Raw genomic sequence first — 10,338 nt, 5'->3', positions numbered from 1 at the left:
GGAAATAATTCGAGCACCTCTCTCTGCAAAAGCTGGAGTGAAAGAGAAACGGGCGCACTACAATGGGGCCACAAAAATATTACTATAAATTCCGATACTCCGAGGGAATTGGAGGTCAAGCGAGAGCCTACCTGTAGCTGTCATGCGATCTGCTCATCTCGCTAATCGATCTGTAGCGGTGTACCAGCAATTACTGCTGCATTTTGCGAAAAGCAGGGGAGGAATAAACCAAAAGATCACAGGTGTTGTGCCAAAAAGTGATTGTCTGCCAAAACCTCATTTCTGGTATTTGCCAAAAACGGATTGCTCATATTTAAACTGCTATAAATAACTTGTTGGTCTATAATATGTGAAAAATATGTCAAATATATCCCTGATGAATTATATCAAGTCATCTTGAGCAACAAACAACTTTCCTGTAACAAGGTAGAAGCCACAATCAGGTTTTGGCAGTGACTTTTACATATCCTTTATTTATGCTGTTAAAAAAGTCTTGTTGACTTTAAAAATGTCTTTTTTATGAGTAATAGTGATGGGATTTCCGGCTCTTTTTAGAGAACCGTCTCTTCCGGCTCGGCTCACTAAAAAGAACCGTCTCTCTCGGCTCCGAACCGGCTCTTCAGGTTGTTTTGTTGCTTTAATTTATTATTAACAATAATAATAATAATAATAATAATGATAATAATCTGGCATCGTTGTATTTTTACTCAGTTGTATATAGCATTTGTATTCTATTTTTATCTTATTGTATATTTTATTCTTTTTTATTCTACTGTATATAGTATTTTATTTTATTCTATTCTGTACAGTTGTGTACTGTATTTATTTTATTTTATTCATAACTTATCTTATCTTATCTTAATATAAAATTATGCACAAAAGGAATTACTAATGTAAAAAAAAAGTGGTTTTATTTATATATGTTTATATATAAATATATGTGGTGGCACGTACAAACTCCAGAAAACACGTACAAACTCCAAAACACATTTCTAGCATTAACTGAACTTCCAAAACAGAGCTACCTAGATCACTTAAATTACACAACTGAAAGCATATGTGTATTGTTTGTGTATTTATACAGAAGCACTCATATATATTCAAATAATAAAAAAAAAAAGTTCATTTACCTGTTACTACCACACACCAAATCCGGTCATTGGTACTTCCTGGCTTGTGTAGCCTCTAGGTAACAAAAACTCAACACTGCGCCTAGCATCCTGGAGCACTTCTGTTGTCTTTTGTATGTGTTTTGGAGTTTTTACGTGCTGCTTTGTCTCTAGGGGCCTCCGTAAATATACTTTTATTTATTCACTCCACATAAAATGTAATAAATAAATCATATAATACAAAAACCAACTATTCACATTTCTTTTTTTTCTTTTTTTTTGTCTGTCCCATTTGGTTCTTAAGCCGTCAGAATTGTTGTCTGAAGACCAACAAGGATACCAAATGGATTTATTTTGCCAAATGGATCATCATGGCATTGCCGTATTGGTCCATTTGATCAAACTTTGTTATTATTATTTATTTTATTTTCAGTTGTTACAGATGGGACAGACATGACTGGGGGATAGGAAAGGAGAAAGAAAGAGAGGAAGGAAAAGAAAAACAGAAGGAAAAGGGACAGTGAGAAAGGGCACTTACAAAGACAAAGAGAAAGAAAAAAAATCTCCTGGATCACCTGTTGAGAGAAAAAGGAGAAGACAAGCAAAAAAAAAAACAAAAAAAAAAAACAAAGCAACATACTAAACACAACACCATCACGTTAATCTAGCTAAGTGTGAACAGCAGTAAATACTAAATATTGAAAGTTGTTGTGCAGCACGCAGGACAGACAGCGCACAATGTGCTTTGAAGTAGCAGCTAAGAAAGGTGTAGTTTATGTCTCACGAACAGTGAACACCCGTGTACACACCTGTGTGGATCAACGCTTGTATACAAAAAAGGTTCCCCATGTAACGGTCTGCTAGAGGGTGTGGAGGCCCATAGCCCCGTCCCCCAGGGCATGAAGCAGGCATGGAGGAGATCCAGGCTCCAGACATCCAGAGGCCCCAGAGTGCGAGAGCCCAAGGAGTACCACCGGAGGGGCATCCGTGCCACCTTCCTGGGAAGGGCTGAGGAGATCCCCAGACGAGGGGTCACCCAGTAGCCACGGAGCAGAAGCCAGAGGGGCTGCACCGGCGTGCCCGCCGGCTCTGCCGGCAGCCAGCTGTGCCAGAGTGAACCGAGTTGCAGGCCCCGAGGCCGGAGGCCCGAGGGCCCCCTTTGCTCCGGAAGAGGCCTGACCGAGCGACAGGCACCAACTTTGAAATGTAAAACTATTCACATTTCAACTTTTAACTATTTAAATTTTCAGTTTTTATATTTTAAACAAATTTAAAGTGAAACAACACAAAACGTTCACGTCAAAGATCCGGCTCTAAGAGCCGTTTCGTTCGCGACCGACACATCACTACTAACCTGTAGTAAAGAACAGAAAAGGCACATGCGTTGAGCTGGTGTTAGCATCACAAGAGAAAGATTTATTCTTCCTCAGTGCCCCAAAACACTACTCGATACCACCAGTGCGCTATACGCCCTCCAGTGTCTGGATACAGAATAGCGCTTAATACTCAAAATTGTCATAATCCAACAAGAATGTTTAAATGACAGGTTAACAATTACAACCATAAACAAACAAACAACAATAACAAAAACAACAAAAAAAATCAGGGGTGACTGTTTTTCTCTGTTTATTTCCAATAACATATTTTAACAGATAGCTATTTTCAACTCTCTATAACAACATTAATGTTTAAAGCAGTTAAAGATGAAACCTCAACAGAAGCAGTTCCTTATTTTGTAGTAAGAGTGTGCATACCATAAACTTCAACCTGACAGCCCCATGCTGCTGCTTTTCACACCTTCTGCTTCTGAAAGGCAGCCAATCAGAAGAAAGATGGAGTAGAGAAGGAGAAAATTTGGCATGTGTAAGATGGAGATCAGAACAGTGATCTGTTGCACAATCTGATGGACTGATGAGTTACATCAAGGCAGAAAAAGCTAACAATTTTCTTTATTTTATGTTATGTGTGTGTTGTTTTAACATCTACTGAACATGCTGCTCTGCTCTTCACCTTTAGTCTGCAGCACAAAAAAAAACCCACCAAAAAAAAAGATTCTCTATCTTTTATAAATTATCCCACAGTTCGTCTGACTGTGAGTCCCAGCAGCTCTCAGTTCTTTAAAGGAGGCTTTGTGTCTCTGAGCTGTGAGGAGGACGACAGCTCTGCTGGATGGACTCTGAGGAGAAACACAAGCAGAGACACCAGGGCTGAGTGTGGAGACTGGGCAGACGCTGCTGGTTCTTCCTGTAACTTCAGCCACATCGTCCGATTGGACAGTGGAGTTTACTGGTGTGAGTCCAGAGAGGGTCCCATCAGTAACATGGTTAACCTGACAGTCACTGGTAAGCTGAGTGTGTGGAGTTAGTGTTGATGAAGCTGTGTGTAAATGGATGAAATGCTGTAGTTTGTCTCTGTGTTGAGGTGGATCAGTGATCCTGCAGAGTCCTGTCCTCCCTGTGATGGAGGGAGATGACGTCACTCTGCTCTGTAAAACAAAGACCACTCCCTCCAACCTCCCAGCTGCTTTCTATAAAGATGGCTCCCTCATCAGGAAGCAGCCTACAGGTCACATGACCATCCAGCATGTTTCCAGGTCTGATGAAGGCCTCTACAAGTGTGACATCAGCGGTCATGGAGAGTCTCCATCCAGCTGGATCACTGTCACAGGTGAAGCGTCTGATTTGTTTTTTCTTCTTTTTTTTGCAGTTTGTGTGTGTCGGGGGGACCCAACAAACAAAACCTGAAAGATATTTTTTTAAATAAATTCCAGGTTCTCCCACATCTCCTCCTCCATCAACCTCCACTGAATCCCTCTCCTCCTCATTTTACTCTCCTCCTCCTCCGCCGCCTCCTCCTGCTCTGCGATCCTCTCCTCTTCTCTCTGTGCTGGTGTCTGTTCCCTCCATATTTGGGCTGCTGCTGGTTCTACTGGTTGTACTGGTGAAAAGACGGGTCCGGAAGAAACCTGAAGGTGAGACACACATTCTGCTCACACTTAAGCTACCTTAAGCAGCCATTTATTTCCTCACCAAACACATAGGCTCATTCTCTGCACATCGCAGCGCACTGTGAAAACTGCAAAATAAGGAAAAATTGCTTCTTGCAAAGTCCCTTTGAATTATGCTTTACCAATAGGAAATAACAAAAAATGAGCTTAAATTAAATCAGGTTAATTTAAAAACAAGCAATTCTGAGATTTACAGTCACTAATTAAACAAAACAAAAAAGGTAATTTTAAACTGCATCAAGGTGCTTCACAGTTCAGTTGAATAAAATATAACATCACATATCTCACTCTGCTTGCCAAGGGTGCAAACTCCAGTGAACAGTTAAACATTCGGTCCGTTTCTCATGGGCTGCTGCTAGCTTGAGTGACACGCATGTCTAAAAATAGCACATGGATGCATGCACCGTAAGTACAGAATGAGAAAGTTTACAGGTATCTCACAATACAAAAGCAGTAACATACCTTATGTCAGAAACAAACTTTAACACTGAATTTATTTAAATATTATTGCAACATTATGCACCTTTTTTTATGTGCACGACAGACGGGTCTATATAGGTTACAGGGCACGCCTGTAACTGCCTGAACGCATCCGTCATTAACGCTACTGCGCACAGAGCTCTAAACAACTCCAGCAATGACAATTTATGGAACAGACCAGCAGTTCATTACACTTTGCTTCATTTATATTGATATAAAAACTGTATTTTATATTGTCATGAACATTAATAACACAAATGCTGAAACAGCAGCAGTAACAGTTCTGTTATTGATGTAAAGATCTACGAGGCAGATGATCAAGACGAGAGAGAGCGGACCCAAGTGCAGGCACTAACAACAGCGTAGGTGTGAGTGAATTTATTCATTGTGAAAGACAAAATGCAAACAAAAGCAGAGTATGGTGGGGACTTAGACTAACAAAAACTTAACTGGGATAAACTAACAAAAGAACGTGAAGAAAGCAGTAAACGTTACAAAAACCTGAACACTGGGGATGAGACACAGTTTGAGAAACAGTGGAACACATGCAGACGAACCAACAACAAGACTAATTACACATAACGAGACAAAGGAAGCAAAGCTGAACACACCGACACAGGACACAGACAGTCAAAGTAAAACAGGAAGCATAACGCAGATAAGCGGACTTGACACTGAGATGTGGACACATGACAGACCTGTGAACAGAGGAAACATGAAGAACAGAGACAGGAGTAACAAACTGCAAAATGAGACACGACTGACTGGAGCAAGAAAACATGACAGAACTAACCCTACACTAAACAGGAGGGGCACAGGAGCCAAAAGTGAAGAACTAGAAATACAAAACAGAAACCAAAACACCAGCAGTCATAAACCATGATGAAACAAAGATCAGTAATAGTACAAACTCAAAACACTGGTTCGCAGACCCAGGACAGTGACAATAAATAGGAAACATTTACATTTGATTTTGCAGACAGAGATCCTGCAGCAGCTGCCACCTCCTCATCAGTGAGAAGAACATCAGCAGACAGCCAACACAGATCAATCAGGAGAAGAGGTACGACAAGTGTCCCGTTAGAAAATCTCTAAACTCTTTAAAGCTCCTCTGCTGTTTCCACATAAAGCTCCATGAGGTCAATGGCTGAGAGTTTTAAACATGTGTTGGATGTATTGCAATTAAATTTGGTTCAGGTGATGGTGGCTCTTTAACTTTGCATCAGCTGATCAGGTCACATTTATCATTTTCAATACTTTGGTTTAAGACCAAATGTGTCTTTGTGTATCTGCAGAAAGCAGATGATAGAGACCTGAGAGAGGAACTGTGGTATTGCACGAGGAGGTCAGAGGAGTGAAGTGACAAAGAAGTATGTGAGGGTGGTGCAGGACAAGGACAATGAATCAGCTCTGAGGTGTGGGCTATAGTGACAGGTTCAAGGTGTGGCTGGGATTACAGCAGGGATCTGTTCTGAGCATAGCTGGACTGGCTATGGGCCGATGAATTTTTTTATTTTTTTTTTGTAACGGCATGAACAATGAGAGGTGGTGGATTGGCCAGATGCTGGCCGATGTGTAAAAAGAACTCAGTTGTTTGGTGGTGCCTATGGCGGAGCTTCCACAGGGGCCAGCAGGTGGATGAGAGAGAGGGGAGGCAGGAGGAGAGAGCCGAGGCGGCTGCCGGTCCGAGTGTCAGGTGAACTGAACTTCAGGTAAGAAGTTATGACCTGCAGTCTATCTGGGTCAGATATAAACCAAGTTTAGGTGGAGTTTATTTTCGTTGTGCTGACTGTTTACCGTCAGTTACAATAACTCTTACTAGCTAGCATGACGGAGTTTCTATACAGCTGGGTGGGTGCTATGATGTTCCTGATAGTGAACTTTATTTTATTCATAAGGTTAGTTAGTAGAGTTGCCAACTGCTCCTTAAAAATGGAATCGTCCTGCATTCAGAGAAAATATTACGCGTTTCGTATTGAGCTGAAAAGGAACACAGTTTGTCCCGGACTTCAGCTACAATGAAAAAAGACAAAGCTGAAGTTATTCTGTGTCTTTATGCTGCACAGCTGCCTCTTCTTCTCTCATTCTCTCCCCCTCCCTCTCCTGTTTCTACTTCAATCATGAAACTGATCAATGATCAGCTGATCGGCTTTTCTCTCTTGTTTGTTTATCGCCCACTTTGCGCCAGAAAGAGGAAACCAGCGGATGTCACGCTAAACAACAGCAGCACGTTTAAGCTTGATCAGCTGTTGTTAGAATTTATTTAATATTAATATCTAGTATCAGCTGATGTTTGCTGGAGCCACAGCTGTAAAGCTGCTGGTCATGATGTCGGTTTGGATATGTGGTGAGCTTACTTTGAGTTTGATTCCATAAAAAGTGACAAAAACATTAGTGTCCGTTGTGCGTGGGAAGAAAACTTTTTACAGCGAAAAAAAACCCTAAACTTCCAAACAAGCAGCGAGTGCGGTACGACGTAATGGGAAATTCACAGAGAAACTCGCAGAGTCTTCAACTGACCGCTACGGCACACCTGCACCAATGTAAACCTCAGCCTAACCCACTCCTGCTTTACAGGTGAAAATAGAGCAACAGAACCGCTAGTCTTTGATTTTATTTATTTTCTGCTGTGTTTTACTTGCATAAAGTTAAAAGATTAAAACTAATAAAACAAGTTTTAAAAAGAGACTTTTCCATTTGATCACATTTTGTATTATGCAGAAAAAGTAGAATTGGGCTGAAAGATCTATCGGTTTATCACCTATTCAGGTTGTAAATCGTGTTTTTAAAAAGTAACTAAGTAACTAAGTAATTAATTACTTTTGAAAATAAGTAATCAGTAAAGTAACGGGATTACTTTTTTGGGGAAGTAATCAGTAATTAGTATCTGATTACTTTTTTCAAGTAACTTGACCAACACTGGTGGTGAGAGGGAAACATGAAGATGAAACCAGGAGATGTCCTTACTGAATCATCAGAGCTGAACAGGTGATGGAGTAACAGGTTTACCTTTTAGGTGACATGAATGAGTTGAAGGGAGGTTTTGAAATGAAAATCCTTTTCTATGTAGCTGACAGCTGGTAACTGTGCAGGGGCGGGTCTAGCAAAGTTTTGCCAGGGGGCCAGGTAGGGCATTAACAGGGAAAGGGGGGCACAAAGAAATACTTTTCTTTCTTATTTTCATTTAAAATGTCTAGCTTAAATAATTATCTGAATCTTACAACCAAAGTTTTTATCTGATGTAAAATGTATAGAAATCATACATATATATGTACATAATACCTGGTGGGCCGGTCTCTAGTCAAAATGCCCGGGCCAGTTTTTTTGTCCCAGTCCAGCATTATTCTGAGCCCCTTCTTCTTTGCAGTGATGATGGACAGGTTGACAAATGAGCTCAGGCAGGAGTCTCTGTGGATTGTAATGTTTACAGATCTGTAGTGAGAGTAGAGAACAGGGTGAAGAGTGTTAACAGCACTCTGATCATTTTAACAGCTTTTAAACTCCTAAAGTTTGGCCGTTAGACTCTCACATTGAGCCGAAACGTTCATGTTTTCTGTGTACTGCAGGAACACAGAACAGTTCAACTTTGGTAAATGGTAACATGAGCACCTCTGTGGTCACTAAGCTTCCTGTTTTCAGAATTAAATTCAGCTGAGGTGTTAAAGTCACTCCAGGTTAAAGAGAGGATGAGCTGTGTCCTCATGTTTGCCATTGTTTTCTCATGTTTACCTCCTGACAGCTAAACTTCTTTGTTCTGTGTTTGTGTTCAGATGTTTCATTAGAGACAACAGTCATCTACTCCTCACTGAAGCTGACTGACACACCTTCACCACAGCTCAGATTCAAAAGTAACATTTTTTCCTCACCTGAAGAAGAATAAGAAGAAGAAGACGTCTCTCAAACCAGCTGCAGTCACAGTCTTAAACATATTAATAGGGAATTGGCAATGGCTGCACTGAACACATACTTTAAGAAGAGGGAGAAATAAAGGAGAACATAAAGGAGTGGAGGAAGGTGCACACAGGTGGAGTACACCTTATGCTGAGGGTATAATCTGAAAGAGATGGCAAGATGGTGTCAGGGAGAAGGTAGCTAGGCAACATGAGATGGTAGTGTGTGTGATGACTTTGGACAACAACAGGAGGAAGTGAGTGAGAGCAAAGACGAGGAATAAATGGTGGAAGCTAAAGAAGTCAGTTTGATGTAAATTTGGTGTAAAATCTTGTGATAAATAAAAAAAACATACACAGGTTTTAAGGGAACCACCACTGAATTTAATGTTTCCCTGTTACAGACACAGAATGGCTGTTACAGTTACAAAAACGTTAAGTGAAACTTTACTCTTAATTTACTTGTTCTTTCTGTGATGTTAAATGTGACATATAATTGAATAAACAATGTTAAAGTGTTTGTCATTTATGAATATTCACTTGCTGCATATGAGCCCCATCATGTGTGTCATTTATAACCTGTAACATCATTTATTCTGATGCCTGCAGCACTGTCACATGTATGAGAGATACACATTATAAATAATTACAAAAGGCAAAGTAATATGAATATTTGCTGCAGACACAAAACAATTTCAGCTTCACATATACATTATAAATTATTACAGTCCATTGATCTTCATGCATATATGGCCCAAATAACACATTCATGTATGATTTAAATATTTAGATAATAATATATCGTTATAATAACATTTTCTCATTAATTACAACCCCTTAGACATTATAAACAAAAATCTAAATGCTCAAAAAATAAATAAACTAGCATTGAGTTATGAAAAATAAATCTCACAAACATAGTGAAACAGTCAGGATTGAAGAACTGGAACATATAAATAAAAAGGATGAGTTATTTAAAGAGTCGTTCTCCCTCTATGATTTATATATTCCAGCTGTGACCACCCCTCCTTCAGATGTTGAGAGATTCACTTGTTGACCTTCCATCACAGCTCCTCCTGGAGCCTCCTTTTTCCTCACGGTGCATTTTAAGAATCAAGACATCCTTCAGCATGAAAGACTCAGAGTGGTTTTTGGTGAGTAACAAAATAGCAAATGCAGGAAGTAGAAACACAAAATGAAACTAGCATTCAAAATAGAGCAGGAAGTAAAGACCATTATACATCAAATCAAAGTTAAACCTTTCCTGCAGAACAAGACAAACTAAAGAAATGTTCTATGTCTACGTTTCATCACAATTTCAATGACAAACTACAGCTATAATGTGGCAGCACATCTCCTTTCTCCTCAAGAACACTCAGTCACTCCTCCAGGATCACTCCTCACTTCCAGACATGTTTGTTTGCTCACACTTTGAACCTCAGGGGGAGGAAACAGATGTTCAGGGCGTGCAGCTGTTCTGCTGCCTAGGACTTAAGTATAGAGATGAGCGAAACGTTTTCTGATGCAGAAGCAAAACAAACATTGAAAACATGTAAAATAGACTCCAGTCCCCACAGTTTCAGACCACTCTGTCAGTAATAGTGTCTGACCATGTCTACAGTTTACTGTGACACAAACAGTCTGTTTTAGCCACACAGAGACTTTTGTGAGTTCAGATGTGATCTTGTAAAATTATACAGGAAAAAAACAAAAACATGATGAGCTATGACTTCCTGTGGGGTTGTGTAAGGACCTGCTGTTCTGTAAGTTTCACCAAAGGCTTCTCGTTGTTGACAGAAAGTATTCATGAGCTGCATGCTTGTTTCCTGACGGACCAAAAAAAACAAACTAG

At 40.1% G+C, this 10,338-nt stretch overlaps 1 long non-coding RNA gene across 1 annotated transcript; it reads left to right on the top strand.

Moving 5' to 3' along the window:
* Positions 1-3,904: 3,904 nt before the first annotated feature.
* LOC120436284 lies at positions 3,905-8,860 on the top strand. Its single transcript, XR_005610293.1, has 3 exons — positions 3,905-4,080; positions 5,576-5,659; positions 8,367-8,860. It is a non-coding gene; the product is annotated as an uncharacterized LOC120436284 (long non-coding RNA).
* The last annotated feature ends 1,478 nt before the right edge of the window (positions 8,861-10,338 follow it).

Source organism: Oreochromis aureus, linkage group 3, assembly GCF_013358895.1.
Source record: "Oreochromis aureus strain Israel breed Guangdong linkage group 3, ZZ_aureus, whole genome shotgun sequence".
In the NCBI taxonomy this organism is placed as follows: Eukaryota; Metazoa; Chordata; class Actinopteri; order Cichliformes; family Cichlidae; genus Oreochromis; species Oreochromis aureus.
The sequence above is the reverse complement of the archived record's forward strand: the minus strand, read 5'-3'. Positions and strand labels throughout refer to the sequence as shown.